The sequence below is a fragment of the Pelophylax lessonae genome, assembly GCF_965119305.1.
Source record: "Pelophylax lessonae genome assembly, chromosome: 2".
NCBI classification, from domain to species: Eukaryota; Metazoa; Chordata; class Amphibia; order Anura; family Ranidae; genus Pelophylax; species Pelophylax lessonae.
Genome location: NC_138769.1, coordinates 313949844 through 313967747, shown reverse-complemented (window position 1 = coordinate 313967747; position 17904 = coordinate 313949844). Strand labels below are relative to the sequence as shown.

At 45.2% G+C, this 17904-nt stretch overlaps 1 protein-coding gene across 1 annotated transcript in view; it reads left to right on the top strand.

Annotated features, from left to right (window-relative positions):
* LOC309547397 (uromodulin-like) overlaps positions 1 to 17904 on the top strand; it is an 879146-nt gene that overhangs the window by 408138 nt on the left and 453104 nt on the right. The window lies entirely within an intron of this gene.

The following is a 17904-nucleotide window of genomic DNA, read 5'->3' as shown; positions in this document are numbered from 1 at the left end:
ATCATGCACCATATAATGGAGACGCTGGCAATGGTTTTGTAGCCCTGCCCCCTTGGGGGTGGCTTGTTGCATGGACATCCTCTTCACTTCTTATGCCCTGAGCCTGCTCCAACCCATCGGACACTATTATTTCGGTCATTGTGAATAACTGAGACCACAAGTGTTGCAGTGAATAAACAATTTACTGCTTTTGACTTTTATATGTAAAACAGGAATATGCAAACAGAATCAGAAATAACACAGATTTGCTAGAGGGTTTAGATCCTGAATTTCCAACCAAGGATTTAGGCCTTTTAGTTCAGCATTCAGGATCCAGAACGCAGGCCACACATACATATGCACAAACAAATGTGTATGTATGCTAGCTAGAGGATTGCGCTCAGCAACAATAAACAATACTTAAAATAAGCTGAAGTAATTAGAGAGTGACCACAGATAAGAATGACTACACTTGGTAACTTGGATACAAGGTAAGCAATGTATCAATATTGGAACAACTATCAGAGTGGACTCTGTGTACTAACAGGGGCCCCCTTTATGATGAACTGCAATAGTCTCCTGAAAAGTGAGGCCTCACTTCTCTTCACCGGCAAGGAATTCCCAACAATCCAAGGAAAGTATTTGTAATCCAAAAAAGGGTAGAGAGGATGAACTGTATTCCCCAAAGCAATCAATAGTTGTAATCCACAGAGAAGCAAACGTGACAATTCCTTATACGTCACAACAGGTTGACAGCCTAGGACTGGATTTAGGACTTAAGGCCTAGCTCACCCACCTCGCACTATATTTGTATCTACAGTGTCCAGTGGTTCAACTAAATGTTGATATGGCCTTTATAAAGTACACATCTATTTGCCCTTACTGGAATCAGTCTAGGTCTGTATTTAATAGAGATGCAAATACTGGATGTCTCTCACCCAAACCGAGAGATCCGCTTCCCTCTGCAACCAGGCTCCGCTCTGCTCAGCGTCTCCGTCCGCCTGTCAGCCACCTTTCGCTCGGTCGAGCCACAGAGACTCCTTCGCACACTCACACCGCCGATGTCCACCACTAGGCCTCGGCCTAAGTTCCTGCAATCTACAGCAGCTCTTCCCCTTCTGTTCATTGCTCTGTCCTCGAGGCAAGAGAGCGAAGCAAAGTCCCGCCTCCCTTTATATAACCACTCCCAGCAAGATCCGCGCATCCTGTTGCTCCCTGGGAGAAAGGTCTTTCTGTCTCAGCAGTCTATGATCCTGGCTCCTCCCGGACTACATCTCCAATAATGCACAAGTCACTATCTTGCAGAACTTTAATAACAGTAACAATAACAATACCAGCCGTGCGACCCAGCTCCACTTGCTTAAACCTAACAGCCCTGGGTGCTGCTGAGGACAAAAGAACTGTTTAAAGGCATTGGTCAGCTGGCAGCCTTCTTCACCGCTCCTCCTTTGGCTGAACGATGCGACAGAAACACGTCCGGAGAATGTTGACCTCCCAGTGTCTGCAAAGGCGGTAAACAAATTTCAAGATGTTTCATCCTCTGCTCCCTCTGCAAAGGCAGGATGAGCTCTGCAACTTTACCCTTGTAATGTGGATCAAGAAGGGTGTCCAACCAGTAATTATCCCTCTCCTTGATAGCACGAATCCTTTCGCAGGCTTTGCAAAATCAGAGAGCCCATGCAACGTAAGTTGGAGGAGGCATGAGCTTCTGAGTCCTCTGGGTCACTAAGGATGACATTGTGAGCAGGAGCAACCTCTCCCCAATCACGTACAACTCCTGTGGTTTCTGGGGAATCAAAACCATCCCTGTATGCTATCCTCTTCCACTACATCGATGCTGCTGAAATCCTCCTCCTCCTCCTCTTCCTCATGTGTGTTTTGTGGCCCTGCAGGAATGATATCTGCATAAAGGGGGCCTTGTGAGGAAAGGAAGTCCTCTTCCTGCTGCTGTTCTGCCTCAAGAGCCCTGTCCATGATTCCACACAGCGTGTGCTCCAGCAGGTACACTAGTGTAAGGGAAATCACATTTACACCACAAGCTGATACAAGGAAAGACAGGCTACACCGATATACTACTATTAGCTACTATGACCCGTCTGGTTTGCATACGTGTCTCCTATCCTTATATACATTTTGAACATCGTTAAGATTGAAACCCCCCCTTCCTTTGGACAATGATTGATGGCCTGTACAGCCTTTAATATATCCTAAGGGGGGGGTTGAACAGTAGTCTATTGTATTCTACTTTGTCTACAAAACATCTGGACAGGATATACGAATGTCATGCAATATAGTGTAAGTCTTTGTTAATGTGAAAACTTCATATGAGGTCTTTAACAAAAAACATATGGCAGCATATGCAGTAGCCACTGTTGAAATTATTAGCAGAATCTGCTGAAAAAATGCAGTTCTAGGAAAGCATAAATGATTATAACACATTAATAATTATGAAACATTCATAATTTCTTTAACATTCTCCCCCTAATTATACTCATTTATGACTGGCTCATCAGCATCCTGACTTCCCAGATTTTGCCTAGATTCATCATATAGTTCATACATGAGATATGGGGGCAGAGTCCTTGAATTCGTCGTCATCTGACTTTGAACCAAATCCTGAGTATAGTTCGTTTGAGTCCCCTTGTAAGTACATAGTCTTTGTCAAAGAGGTGTCAATGAAACGTTGGAGGAGTCCTTGAACACAGGGAATGCAACAGCAACCACACACAGTTAGCACTGTGGCGGCCATTATTATTGAAATCAACGCATTTTTCACCAGTTCACCCCACCTACCGAACCAAGTCTCAAAGAGTCCAGTTAAGGGGTTTTCCACCCCAGAAATTTCTGCTAGTTCCTCAGATAGCATCTGCAATCCTTGCAGAGCCTTCATTATGCTACAATCAGGAGCTGTATTGTTAGGAATGAAGGTGCAACAAAAAGTTCCAAACATCTTACACACACCTCCTTTTTCCGCCAGCAGCATATCAAGAGCAATACGATTCTGCCAGGCTACCAACGAAGTTGCATCCAGTATGCTGGCTAGTTCTTTAAGAGCGTCTCGGGTATAGTTCACAAACCTTTACTTGTTATAGTAGATGTAATTTATCCAGTCAACGTTCTTGTTGGGCTGTACCCATAGGAAGATGGAGGTGAGTGCGGCTAATACTTGCTTCTGTGCTTTGAACTCATCAGGGACTCCTCGTGGCACTCCGATGGAATCAACATAGATTCGATTGTCAAACGATCCTCGAGGTGTTTCTCTTTTCATGCGAAAATGGTGCTTCTCCAACCGAGGCATTTTTACTTCAGCACCTACAGGTATCATATAAAAGGGAAGAAGCAAGTGTGTTAAAGCACAGCTTCCTTTCCACCTGGGAGGGAGTTTAGGCCTAAGCTTCATATCCCCGCATAACCACAATACATCAGCTAATTGCTTCTCCTGATCCTCAAACCATTTCTGTTGGTAAGGTGAACTTGTGATAAGTACGTTCTGGGGGCAGTAAGACAAGGGTAGCTCCCCTCGTTGTTGTCCTGTCTCATCAGTACTGATGAAACAAGTAACATTTCTGGGAACTACTCTAATTAATGGGGGCACACTCCACATTTTAGTTGCCGGGTATAACTCCCGCTCATTTTTGCACTGGTCATCTGTTACATTCTCTTTAAACATCATTATTATGCACGTCAAATCTGTTTCGTCAGCCAGGAAGGGGACTGTTGCTAAGTAGGGTCGTGAGTTGGCACACGAAATGCAATTTCCCTGCTCCTTACTTTTAGTAGCCCATCTAACCCATTTTATCCATTCATTCTTATCTCCATATCCTGTTTCAATACTTAGTTGTTCTTTGTAGGAAAAATCTGTTTTAAATAGGTATTCAGGTTTAGTATCAGGAAGATTTAAGTCGGGGTTTACTGGGAGTGATGTTGGAGGAGTACAAATGGCCTAAGTTGTGGGATATAGTATGGTCTCCCATACAGTATCTCATAAGGCAGGAATGTCCAAACTATGGCCCTCCAGCTGTTCAGGAACTAAAATTCCCATGAGGCATTGTAAATCTCTGACATTCAGAGACATAACTAGGCATGATGGGAATTGTAGTTCCTGAACAGCTGGAGGGCCAAAGTTTGTACATAGCTGTCATAAGGTGTCAACCCCCTCGCTGTGGGAGTTACTCTCATGCTTAGCAAGGCTATTGGCAGACACTGTATCCAGTTTTTACCAGTCTCTTCCATTCATTTTCTCAATTTACCCTTCAAAATACCATTATGTCTTTCTACGGTACTTGCAGACTGTGGGTGATAGACACAATGGTTTTTTAAGTCAATACTGTACTGTGACAGTACTCACCGTCACTGGAAGTTAAAGACAGAGGATTAATGGTTTGAATTGCTTCAGATGGGACAGTCATATTTGCCAGCCATATCTCCATATAGGAATATAAAGATTTATTCCCATTTGCCATGAAATCTGTTCTTCCTAAATGCTGTGTATATTCCTAAATGCTGTGCATATTACATATCTTTCAATGTCAGACAAGTTTTATTTTTGTTGTGTATTGGGAGGGAATGTGGATTGCCCTTTCGCATTGTTAAGTGTTAATGACCTCCCATTGTTCTGTCTGTCTGCCTTAAGAGAAACTTACAGGTATGTGGATTGGATGCTAAGGGGGAGAGGGGATTGTCCCACATTGTATATTTTTGTGTACACTGTATGAGAGTGTAAAACTCTGTTCCTATTGGATTGTGAATATCACGTCCAGTCTTCAACAAGGTCCACCTGGGAGGTAACCTTGTGGGTGAAAACTGTATATAAGTCTGTTCAATAAAGAAGAAGAGAATTAGTTCTTCACCCTCAATCTAGAGTCTTGTCTCTTATTGGGGGAATGTGCTGCAAGGGATTGCTATGGTCCTCCATACTCCCTTAAAGAATCACTAAGCTCTTGTAAGAGCTTGTGTAAGAGCTTGTTCGTGCTGCACTCTCTGGGGAAAGGAGGTTCACCCACAGGAACCTGGAGCCTTGTCGTAGGTCCAGGGTGGGTAGGAGATTGCGAGACCCTAACCAAGCTGCGGCTGTTTGTGGGGTCTGAAGTGGTTACGGTGTCTGGTGGAGTGCTTGAAGCCCCACGGGAAGAACAAGGAGCATCTGTCAACAGAGGTACCCGGTCAGGGGTGCCCTGTTCCGTTACATGTACCATTTGCTGATTTGCTGTATTGTCTGATTCACAAAATGAGAACCATTATCACTGTAAATGATGGAAGGGATTCCAAACCTGGGAACTATTTCCTTTATGATTACCTTGGCCACTAACTGCCCATCAGGGTGTGTCAGGGGAAATCTTTCCACCCATTTCGTGTATAAATCAACTATTATTAGGCAAAATTTCTTATTTTCGCATTTGTTCAGTTCAATAAAATCCATACAAATCGTGTGAAAGGGGTAAGGAGGCTTAGGGAACCGACCTCGTAGAGGTCTAAATGCTCCCTGCATATGATACCTATTGCAGGTTGAACATGTCAAACAAAAATGTTTTGAGTAATTAGTGAAACCATACGTTGTGAACACTTTGTTAACCATCTGTACCATCCCCCCTTTTGAGACATGGCTTTGCCCATGGCTCAATAAGGCTGCACATCTAAACAAGGAGGAAGGCAAGATAGGTTTGCCTTCAGTACTTGTGTAGATACCTTTCGCCTGTGTCACTCCTTTCGATAACCATTTTTGTTTTTCGCTTTCAGGTGCTGTTCTCTGCATTTCTGTCAGCCAGGTCTCATCTAATGTTTTCTGTATTTCTACTGGTTTAGCAAGATAGGAGTGTGTTTCCTGTTTACCTCCAGCTGCCTCTTTCGCTGCCTTGTCTGCTAAGGCATTCCCTTGTGTGATAGGATCTGTCCCTTTCTTATGGGCTGCACACTTACATATAGCTACTTGAGCTGGCTTCTGTACACTGTCTAGTGTTGTGGAAATTTTGATAGACATTTTCTTTAGTTTAAATAGTCATTATGTCTCCCAGTGTCGGTTTTACCGATAATCAATATTTACAGTGATTGTCGCTTTAACTGTCATTGTAGGAAAGACTTGCTGGTGAAAATCTTCCAATGGATGAGATGGCCCAATGCTTAGGTCTATGTCTGCGGTTCAGGGCCCTGCGCTGCTGAGATATGTCCGTGATATGGAAAACTCATATTTTACCAAGATTAATAGATGGCTCCTTATAGTCACATTCGATCGGTGTGACTGGGGGGTGGCTGCTGCTATTATCTTATGCAGATAAAACCTTATCAACTGGAACAAATAGAATGGTCACTATCAAAAATGGTTTATATATATATATGATTCATGTTTGATGAAGACCCACCAACAAGTAATGGAGTACATGTTTATGGATTGACATGAATGAACAATGAAAAGCCATGTGCTTTCTGGCAGTTGAGCCTTTTGTTTATTTGTGTCCATCTATGGGCATGTACTCCACAGCTTCTATTGTGCTTTTTGAATGTATACAGGTCTGTGGTTGGTGGCCTTAAAGCCACTCCCTGTAACTCACTTGCTGTAAATAAACCAGCCCTGCCCTGAGACAGATCACACAGAACACACAGGACACAGGAAGCACACTCACACAGACACAGACACAGACACACACACACACACACTCACACAGACACACACAGACACACAGACACAAGCTCACACAGCCATTTCATCCATGAAGAGACACATAAACTCTCACACACAAACACTTGCTCTTACACACACACACATGCATATCCAATGGAGATATACCTGGCAGATGGAATCAAAATGACCCAGCGCGTCTGTTCCTTTCTTTGTCGCCGAGCGCTTGGTAAATCGTTATACAGGAGAGCGGTGCATTTGTACTTTTCAGTACAAGCCCTAGTAATTTCCACAACACTAGTAAGGCTAAGATGAGGTCCCTATGTTGGATAGGTTTGCCTGTTGATGTGACCATGCCCCTATTTTTCCATTGTTGTGCGAATACATGTATAGTGGAGAACGCATACTGACTCTCTGTATATATGTTCACCTTTTTCCCTTTACCCAGGTCACATGCCCTGGTTAACGCTATGATCTCTGCTTGTTGAGCTGAATAGAAACTTGGTAATTTACCTGTTTCAACAATCTGGTTATGTGTTACCACGGCATAGTCCGTTTGGTTTGTTCCTATATCATTCTTTTTGCTGCATCCATCAACAAAATACGTAACATCAGCATTATCAAGTGGTACATCTGTGAGATCTTTTCTTGGAAGTATTCTTTCATCAATTTGAGCTATACAATCGTGTGGCTCTCCTTCAACAGGTGTAGGCATAAGTGTGGAAGGGTTCAGTGTAGTACATCTTTCAATGGTAATATGGGGTTGCCCTAAAAGAGTGGTCATGCATGACAGATGCCTTGCTGGAGACAAGTAGGAAATTTTGTCCTGCAGCAAAACTACTGAAATGGCATGTGGAACCCTCTAGACGAGGGGGTGAAAGAGAACTATCGTGGCTGAAGACTTAATGGCCATCGGGGCTGCTACAACAGCTTGGAGACAGTGGGGTAAACTATGTGCCACTGGATCCAACCTGGTAGAGTAAAATGCAATTGGTTTGTGCTTGTCACCATATTCCTGAGTGAGGACAGAGGTCATATACCCATCCTTACAATCTACTGTTTGATAGAAAGTCTTTTTGTAGTTGGGAAATCCAAGAACCGCTGACCCCACAATCAATTGTTTAATCTTAGTGAAGGCTTCCTCTGCCTTTGAAGTCCATTGTATTTTTTCTCTAGCTTACATTGGAGTGCTATGAATCAGTTCAGCTAAGGGAGCTATTTCTGTTGCATAGTTTGCTATCCAAGACCTGCAAAAATTAGCCATTCCAAGAAAAGACATAATTTCCTTCTTAGTGCGTGGTCTAGGAACCTGAAGTATAGCCGTCTTACGGCCTTCATCCAGATGCCTACCTTCCTGTGATATAGTATATCCTAAGTACTTCACCTGTGTCTTCCAAAGCTGCAACTTATCTTTACTGACCTTGTGTCCCTGCTCAGCAAGAAAGGACAACAGGGCCAGCGTATCTCTTTGGCAGCTTAATTCTGTAGGAGATGCCCCCAATATGTCATCCACGTACAGAAGTATTTGGCTGTCACAGGGAGGTGTAAACCTGGACAAGTTGTTGGACATTTCTTTTGAGAAAATTGTGGGACTTTCACTTTCATTCAGTAAATGCAAACCAGAACTATCTTTATGCAAAGATATTGAAAAGAATGCGTTACCTATATTAATAACAGAGAATACTCTGTTCTCAGGCTGAAGATCGTTCAGGAGGACATGGGGGTCAGGCACAACTGGGGCCCGTGGCACCACAGCCTTATTTACTGCCTGTAGGTCCTGAACAAGCCTCCACCCTCCCTGCGGTTTTCTAAACAGGGAACAATGGTGTATTACAGGGCGAATCTGGACATTCTATGATTATACCTCTATCCAACAATTCTTTAATTACAGGATCCACCCCAGCTTCTGCATCTTTTCTTAAGGGGTATTGTTTTTGATAGGGTCTCATAGTACTTTTAGGGGTGATTTGTACTTCAGTTGCCGTTTTGATCAGTCCAACATCAGTCTTTCCTTTTGACCAAAGATAGTCGGGGATGTCTTTCAATGCATCCTCTTCCTCCTGGGTCAAGAGGAATAGTCATTCCTTGTCGTAGTACCCTCCTGAAAGGTGCACTCCTGGAGTACATTGTGTGACCCAATTAAGGTTGAAAGACTGGATTCCCTTTATTTTCTGTTGTTCAGGTGTCATATGTACCCAGTCGGTCAAAAGTCCCCTAACTCATACCAATCTAATGAGACATTCCGAGTTATTGATACATGGGGTACAATTCTTCCCCTATGTAACTTGAATATCTCATCAGCAAGGAGACAGGTGGCCACGCTGTTTCCCTCCTGATCCCAGTATAACGTTTTCAACGTAATTCTGACCCCTGAAAATTTACCCAATTTTCTTTCATAATCAACATCAGTTCCTATGGAATGTTTAAAATACATAGTGCAGTGTAAATTATGTTGAACCTCATAGCTTTTCCCTTTAACCTTTTCTTCTGCTATTTTGAGAAGGGGTTGCTGCATGCTTCCTGGACCTGTGGAACTTAAGTCCAAGCTGTACCAGTAATAAGTCTTCGTCACATATGTTCCACAGGCTCGGTGGGCTCTCAAACCCCCCTCTGCTGGTATCACTGAAATGTCTAGTGCATGCAGCAAGTCCCTGCCCAATAGGTTAATCGGACACTTTTCAGATGTCACAATTTTACATTCTGTTTTTCTTTTTGTTTGTGGGTCCTCTACAAGAAGTTTTTCAGACACATCTTCTTCACATATTACACCACTCCCTGATTTTACAAAACATGTTCCTTTTCTTTTGATCCCTTCAGGTAAATACTGAGGGTGAATCAAAGTTTTACATGCCCCCGTGTCACACAAAAAGGTAATTTGTTTCCCTTGTACAGCGAGTGTTATTTCTGGTTTTATCTCATTTTGTAAATACATTTCCACATTGCATATGTCCAACATGTCAAGTTCTCCTGAATCTATTACATTCTTGATACATTCTATTTCATTCTTCCTTTTCCACTAGTCATGCTTTCTCCTCTCTCTCTTCATCTCTCCTTGACTTACACTCTCTTGCCATGTGGCCCTTTTTACCACACAAAAAACATTCCCCTATTTCCTTCCTACCCTCGTAATCCTTGATACGAGGTCTCTGTTGGGGCCTTCTTACCTTCCCGGTACCTTTTTCAATGACATATGCATCAGTATCTTCCTCTACAATTAAAATTTTTCCTTTCTTGTTTTATTTTTTAATTGAAAATGACGCTCAGCATGGCGTGCATATTCAATGAACTCATGGAGCCTGCAAGTTCTGTGGGTTATCATGTGCTTGGTCACGAAACCAGAAACAATTTATTTTTTATAATTGCAGTTGCCTGCCAGTGAGTGTCAGGTCCACAGACTGTACTGTGCCCACTGCAGTGCCCACCATTCATATATACGGTGGCACAGCACCTTGCAAATTAAAAAATAATTTATTTTTTATAATTGCAGTTGCCTGCCAGTGAGTGTCAGGTCCACAGACTGTACTGTGCCCACTGCAGTGCCCACCACTCATATACGGTGGCACAGCACCTTGCAAATTAAAAAATAATCTATTTTTTATAATTGCAGTTGCCTGCCAGTGAGTGTCAGGTCCAGACTGTACTGTACCCACTGCCCAACACTCATATAGGGTGGCACAGCACCTTGCATGCATAGTACCACTAATCTAAAAAAAATGACAGGCAGAGGCAGGCCACCCCGCAGGGGCCATCTTGGTCGTGGTGTTATGATTTCCTTTGGCCCTAGAATAATGCCCAGTGTTCAGAAGCCACGTACCCTGAACTCAAAAAATTCTGAAGGCATAGTTGACTGGCTTACACAGGACATCCAATCTTCTACAGCTTCCGCTCGGAACCTTGATGCACCATCCTCCTCCAGCTCAGCTTCGGGCACCTCTCAATTTACCACTCGCCCACCCGCCGCTTCACTTGATCTGTCAGAGGAGTTATTTACACATCAGTTGGAAGAAATGAGTGATGCGCAACCATTAGTGCCAGAGGATGTAGATAACGGGGATATGTCTCAGTCAGGCAGCATTATACACATGGACGTACATTGTGATGATGATGATGATGTTGTACCTGCTGCTGCTGCCTTTGCTGAGATGTCAAGTGAAGCGGCTGATGATGACGATGTGTCTGTGGATGTCACCTGGATGCCTGCTCGAAGAGAAGAAGAGGGGGAAAGTTCAGATGGGGAGACAGAGAGGAGGAGGAGACGAGTTGGAAGCAGGGGGAGGTCATCGCAAGGAGCTAGTGGCACAGTCAGACAGCATGTATCGGCACCCGGGGTCAGCCAGACAGCACGCCAATCAATGCAAGCTGTTGCCACCACCAGAATGCCGTCATTGCAAAGCTCAGCAGTTTGGCATTTTTTTTTGTGTGTCTGCCTCTGATAACAGCGATGCCATTTGCAACCTGTGCCAAAAGAAACTGAGTCGTGGGAAGTCCAACACCCACCTAGGTACAACTGCTTTGCGAAGGCACATGATCTCACATCACAAGCGCCTATGGGATCAACACATGAGTACAAGCAGCACACAAACTCAAAGCCACCATCCTCCTCCTGGTCCAGCATCTTCAGCCACATCAACCACTGCTGTCCTCCTTGCCCCCTATCAACAACCCGCCACTCCGCCTCTCACCTTCAGCAGTTCCTGCTCATCTGCCCACAGTCAGGTGTCTGTCAAGGAAATGTTTGAGCGTAAGAAGCCAATGTCACAGAGTCACCCCCTTGCCCTGCGTCTGACAGCTGGCTTGTCGGAACTCTTAGCCCGCCAGCTTTTACCATACAAGCTGGTGGAGTCTGAGGCCTTTTAAAAAATTTGTAGCTATTGGGACACCGCAGTGGAAGGTACCCGGCTGAAATTTTTTTTCACAAAAGGCAATCCCCGACCTGTACTCTATTGTGGAAAAGGAAGTCATGTCATGTCTGGCACACAGTGTTGGGGCAAGGGTCCATCTGACCACTGATACCTGGTCTGCAAAGCACGGTCAGGGCAGGTATATCACTGCGCATTGGGTAAATCTGCTGGCGGCTGCCAAGCATGGAATGCGTGGCTCTGCAGAGGAGTTGGTGACACCGCCACGACTTGCAGGCAGGCCTGCCGCCACCTCCTCTACTCCTCCTACTCCATCCTCTTTGCTAACCTCCTCAGCTGAGTCCTCTTCTGCTGTTGTGTCTTGCTCCACACCAACTGCACCCCCCAAGCTCCCCAGGGGCTACTCCACATGCTGGATACGACAGTGTCACGCTGTCTTGGGGTTGACTTGCCTGAAAGCAGAGAGTCACACCGGACCAGCACTACTGTCCGCCCTGAACGCACAGGTGGATCAGTGGCTGACCCCGCACCAACTGGAGATCGGCAAAGTGGTGTGTGACAATGGAAGCAATTTGTTGGCGGCATTGAATTTGGGCAAGTTGACACATGTGCCGTGCATGGCACATGTGTTGAATCTGATTGTACAACACTTTGTGCATAAGTACCCAGGCTTACAGGAAGGTGTGTGGCCATTTCAGGCGTTCCTACACGGCCATGGCGCACTTTTCAGATATTCAGCGGCGAAACAACATGCCAGTGAGGCACTTTATTTGCGACAGCCCGACACGTTGGAATTCAACACTCCTAATGTTCGACCGCCTGCTCCAACAAGAAAAAGCCATCAACGAGTATTTGTATGACTGGGGTGCTAGGACAGCCTCGGCGGAGCTGGGTATTTTTTTGCCACGTTACTGGACGCTCCTGCGCAATGCCTGTAGGCTCATGCGTACTTTTGAGGAGGTAAAAAACCTAGTCAGTCGCACCGAAGGCACCATCAGCGACATCATCCCATATGTTTTCTTCCTGGAGCGTGCCCTACGAAGAGTGCTGGATCAGGCCGTAGATGAGCGTGAAGAGGAAGAGGAAGAGTTGTGGTCACCATTAGAGTTGAGCGGACACCTGGATGTCCGTGTTCGGCGGGTTCGGCCGAACTTGAAAAAAAAGTCCGGGTCCGTGTCCCGGACTTTTTCCGAACTTTACCCGGACACCGAACCCCATTGAAGTCAATGGGGACCCGAACTTTCAGGCACTAAAATGGCTCTAAAACACCAATGGAAAGGGCTCGAGTGCTGCAAATGGCAGCAAAACGTAGTTAAGAGTAGGGATGATCGAACGGTTCGGGTCGACCATCGGTTCGGCCCGAACATCGGGTGTTCGAGGTTCGGCCGAATTTAGAACTTTTTGCCCAAAAAGTTTGGAATTCGGCAACCAGAACCGCCCAAAATGCAATGCTTCAGGAAATGGGCTTTAAAAGCCCGTGATTGGACCAGAACCATTAGCAAAAGCCAATTGAGGGGGCAGGAGAATGCTAGGAATGTGATTGGAGTGACTAGGGGGTCCCTAGACCAATCATTAGTGAATACGCCCCCCAGTATATAAGATCGCCCCCGCCAAATTCCTAGCATTCTTATACTGGACATGGAAGAGAGTGGAAGCAGTTCTGTTAATTTTACTTTAAAAGTGTCATTTAGCTATTTTTAGTGTGAGGAAAGGGATATCTAGTGTAGTTAGAGTGCTCCTTTACACTTAAGTTAGCTTCAAAAAATTAGTTTCTGTAGGGAAAGTATGAAGTGCCAGGGTGACCCTAATGTAGTGTAGGGGAAACTGACTGCCATGGCAGGCTGACTCAACCCTTCCATACCAGGGTGACCGTAATGTAGTGTAGGGGAAACTGACTGCCATGGCAGGCTGACCAAACCCTTCCATACCAGGGTGACCGTAATGTAGTGTAGGGGAAACTGACTGCCATGGCAGGCTGACCAAACCCTTCCATACCAGGGTGACCGTAATGTAGTGTAGGGGAAACTGACTGCCATGGCAGGCTGACCAAACCCTTCCATACCAGGGTGACCGTAATGTAGAGTAGGGGAAACTGACTGCCATGGCAGGCTGACCAAACCCTTCCATACCAGGGTGACCGTAATGTAGTGTAGGGGAAACTGACTGCCATGGCAGGCTGACCAAACCCTTCCATACCAGGGTGACCGTAATGTAGTGTAGGGGAAACTTACTGCCATGGCAGGCTGACCAAACCCTTCCATACCAGGGTGACCGTAATGTAGTGTAGGGGAAACTGACTGCCATGGCAGGCTGACCAAACCCTTCCATACCATGGTGACCGTAATGTAGTGTAGGGTGAACTGACAGTGACTGCCATGGCAGGCTGACCAAACCCTTCCATGTCAGGGTGACCGCAATAGAGAAATGATCATTTCTCTGAATTGCTTCGGAACACCATTATGGCTTCTCACCAGCAAGCATTTTTTATGCTGCAGGGGCTGCCACTGTCAGTGCTTTTTTGAGGACATGTTTGATGTCAGACATGACATCTGAACATGTGTATAGGGGGTATATATACACATATATGTCTGAATATATACCCCTAGACATATATAGGTGTGATAGTAGCAGAAATAAATGCTTGCGCTAATGAAATCATTTACAGTAATATATTTCTGCTACTATCACACCTATATATGTCTAGGGGTATATATTCAGACATATATGTGTATATATACCCCCTATACACATGTTCAGATGTTTTGCCTGCCTCAAAAGAACCCAAAAAAATGCCAAAAAAACGCTAGCGTCAAAAAAAAAAAATGCCCAGGTGTGTTTTTGCTGGCATTTTTTGGGGGGTTTTGGAGGCAGGCAAAACATCTGAATTTGTGCACAGTACCACTATACACAAGTTCAGATGTTTTTCCTGACTGCAAAGAACCCAAAAAAAATGCCTGCTATTAAATTAATAGCAGGCAATTTTTTGGGGTTCTTTGCAGTCAGGAAAAACATCTGAACTTGTGTATAGTGGTACTGTGCACAAGTTCTGATGTTTTGCCTGCCTCCAACAACCCCCAAAAAATGGCAGCAAAAACACACCTGGGCATTTTTTTTTTTTACGCTAGCGTTTTTTTTGGGCATTTTTTTGGGTTCTTTTGAGGCAGGCAAAACATCTGAACTTGTCTATAGTGGTATATATACACACATACTTATATGTTTATACACACCTAGACATATATAGGTGTGATAGTAGCAGAAATATATTAGTGTAAATGATTTCATTAGCGCAAGCATATATTTCTGCTACTATCACACCTATATATGTCTAGGTGTGTATAAACATATAAGTATGTGTGTATATATACCACTATAGACAAGTTCAGATGTTTTGCCTGCCTCAAAAGAACCCCAAAAAATGCCCAAAAAAACGCTAGCGTCAAAAAAAAAAATGCCCAGGTGTGTTTTTGCTGCCATTTTTTGGGGGTTTTTGGAGGCAAGCAAAACATCAGAACTTGTGCACAGTACCACTATACACAAGTTCAGATGTTTTTCCTGACTGAAAAGAACCCCAAAAAATGCCTTCTATTAAACCGGGAGAGAAGCTAACTACCTGTCCTGAAAGAAAGTGTTCTAATACAAACAATCTTTTTTTTTCTGGTTCTGGACATGCTACAGAGCTGAAACTTCACATGCACACCTTTTAGACCCCCCAGATATGAAATCCAAAGTAAAAATCAAAAAATCTCTTTTTTTTTTTTAATTTTTTCAATAATTGGCTTTTTTTATCAAAAATGACAATTTTTAAGAACTTTTTTTGTGTGATTTTGTGTCTGGGGGGTCTAAAAAGGTGTACCTGTGAAGTTTCAGCTCTGTAGCATGTCCAGAACCAGAAAAAAAAGATCATATAGCTGTTAAATTTAAAGGAGGCTCCCGACCCACATCCCGGTTCTACTGAAAAATTATCTTTTTTTTTTCATGGTTCTGGACATGCTACAGAGCTGAAACTTCACATGCACACCTTTTAGACCCCCCAGATACTAAATCCAAAGTAAAAATAAAAAAATCTCTCTTTTTTTTTTCAATAATTGGCTTTTTTATCAAAAATGAAAATTTTTAAGAACTTTTTTTTGTGTGATTAATTGTTAATGGGGCATGACCCAGAACCCTGGGCACTTTTTAGGGGCATTTATTGGGTTTTAGGGCTTAAAAATTGTGTTTTTTGATTACCAAAGTTCGGGTCCCATTGATTTCAATGGGGTTCTGAAATCCGGGCCGAACTTTCGGGAAGTTCGGATGTTCTGGCCGAACCGAACTTTTCAAAAGTTCGATCATCCCTAGTTAAGAGCATGGCAAGTGCTCTGCAAACAAATGTGGATAGGGAAATAACTTAAAACAACAAAAAAAAACAGAAAAATAAAACAATTTTCTTCATCTGTGAAGGACGAGGACCATATGGAGTAGGAGTGAGGTTGAGGTGGCAGTGGATGTGGCGGTGTAGGTGGAAGCGGCGGTGGAGGAGGACGAGGTAGCCAACACTGCTTTTTTTCAGTCATTTTAAATGAGGGTACACCCCAAAAGAGTGAGAAAGATCAAAAATATAACAATGGCTGGGTAAGGTTGGTATCCATCTCTATTCTGCACAAGGTACGGAAAAGTCCTGTGGGATCCATGCTGGTTCATTTTAATGAGTGAGCTTGTCCACATTGTCTCTGGACAGGCGGCTGCGCTTGTCTGTGGTAACGCCCCCAGCCGTGCTAAATACACGTTCAGATAATACAGATTACAGATTCAGATAATACACTGGCTGCAGGGCACGCCAGCACCTCCAAGGCGTAAAGGGCAAGCCCAGGCCATGTGCCCAATTTGGAGACCCAGAAGTTGAAGGGGGCAGACCCGTCATTCATTACATGTAGGCGTGTGCTCACATACTGCTCCACCATGTTGGTGAAATGCTGCCTCCTGCTAAGACGTTCCATATGAGCTGCTGGTGCTGCTGTTTGTTGTGGCGTGCTGACAAAGCTTTTCCACATTTCGGCCATGTTAACCCTGCCTTCTGAGGTGCTGGCGGTGCCCTGGTTGCGTTGACGACCTCTTCCTCCTCCTCCTCTGCCTTGGCCTTGTGCTTCCACTGTGCCCCGCTGTCAGGTGGGAATGCCAGCAGCATCGCATCTACCAGCGTGCGCTTGTACTCGCGCATCTTGCGATCGCGCTCCAGTGAGTGAATTAAGGACGGTACGTTGTCCTTGTAACGGGGATCCAGCAGCGTGGCCAGCCAGTAATCAGCACAAGTTAGAATGTGGACAACTCGGCGGTCGTTGTGGAGACACTGCAGCATGTAATCGCTCACTTGTGCCAGGCTGCCCAGAGGCAACGAAAGGCTGTCCTCTTTGGGAGGTGTATCGTCCGTGTCCTCTGTATCCCCCCAGCCACGCACCAGTGATGGCCATGAGCTGGCCTGGGTGCCACCCTGCTGTGAACATGGTTCCATCTCCTCCTCCATCTCCTCCTCCTCATCCTCCAGAACTGTGCCCCTGATGGACAATTGTGTCCCTGGTGTTTGTGGGTGCAGGAACCCACCCTCGGAGCCACTTGCGAATGACTGCCCTGAAAGCCTTGGAAATGTTACCTCTTCATCCTCCTCCTCCTCATCCTCCTCATCCTGTGCCACATCTTCTTCCATCATCGCCCAAATCATTTTTTGAAGGAGGCATAGAAGTGGGATAGTTAAGCTGACAACGGCGTCATCGGCACTGGCCATGTTGGTGGAGAACTCAAAACAGCGCAACAAGGCACACAGGTCTCGCACGGAGGCCCAGTTATTGGTGGTGAAGTGGTGCTGTTCCGCAGAGCGACTCACGCGTGTATGCTGCAGCTGAAACTCCACTATGGCCTGCTGCTGCTCGCACAGTCTTTCCAGCATGTGCAAGGTGGAGTTCCACCTTGTGGGCACGTCACATATGAGGCGGTGAGCGGGAAAGCCGAAGTTACGCTGCAGCGCTGACAGGTGAGCAGCAGCAGGGTGAGAACGCCGAAAGTGTGCACAGACGGCCCGCACTTTCTGCAGCAGCTCTGACATATCGGGGTAGTTTTTAAGGAACCTCTGCACCACCAAATTCAGCACATGCGCCAGGCAAGGGATGTGCGTCAAACCGGCTAGGCCCAGAGCTGCTATGAGATTTCGCCCGTTATCGCACACCACCAGGCCGGGCTTGAGGCTCGCTGGCAGCAACCACTCATTTGTCTGCTGTTCCATGCTCCTCCACAACTCCTGCGCGGTGTGTGGTTTGTCCCCCAAACAGGCAAGTTGGTGGTGAAGGTGTTACGCTGTCCGGATGAGGAGGCGGTAGAGGATGAGGAAGCGGAGTAGGAGGAGTTAGGAACAGGAGGCAAACTGAAGCGCCCTGCAATCCTCCATGGTGGAAGGACATGCGCCAAATTACTATCCACCTCAGG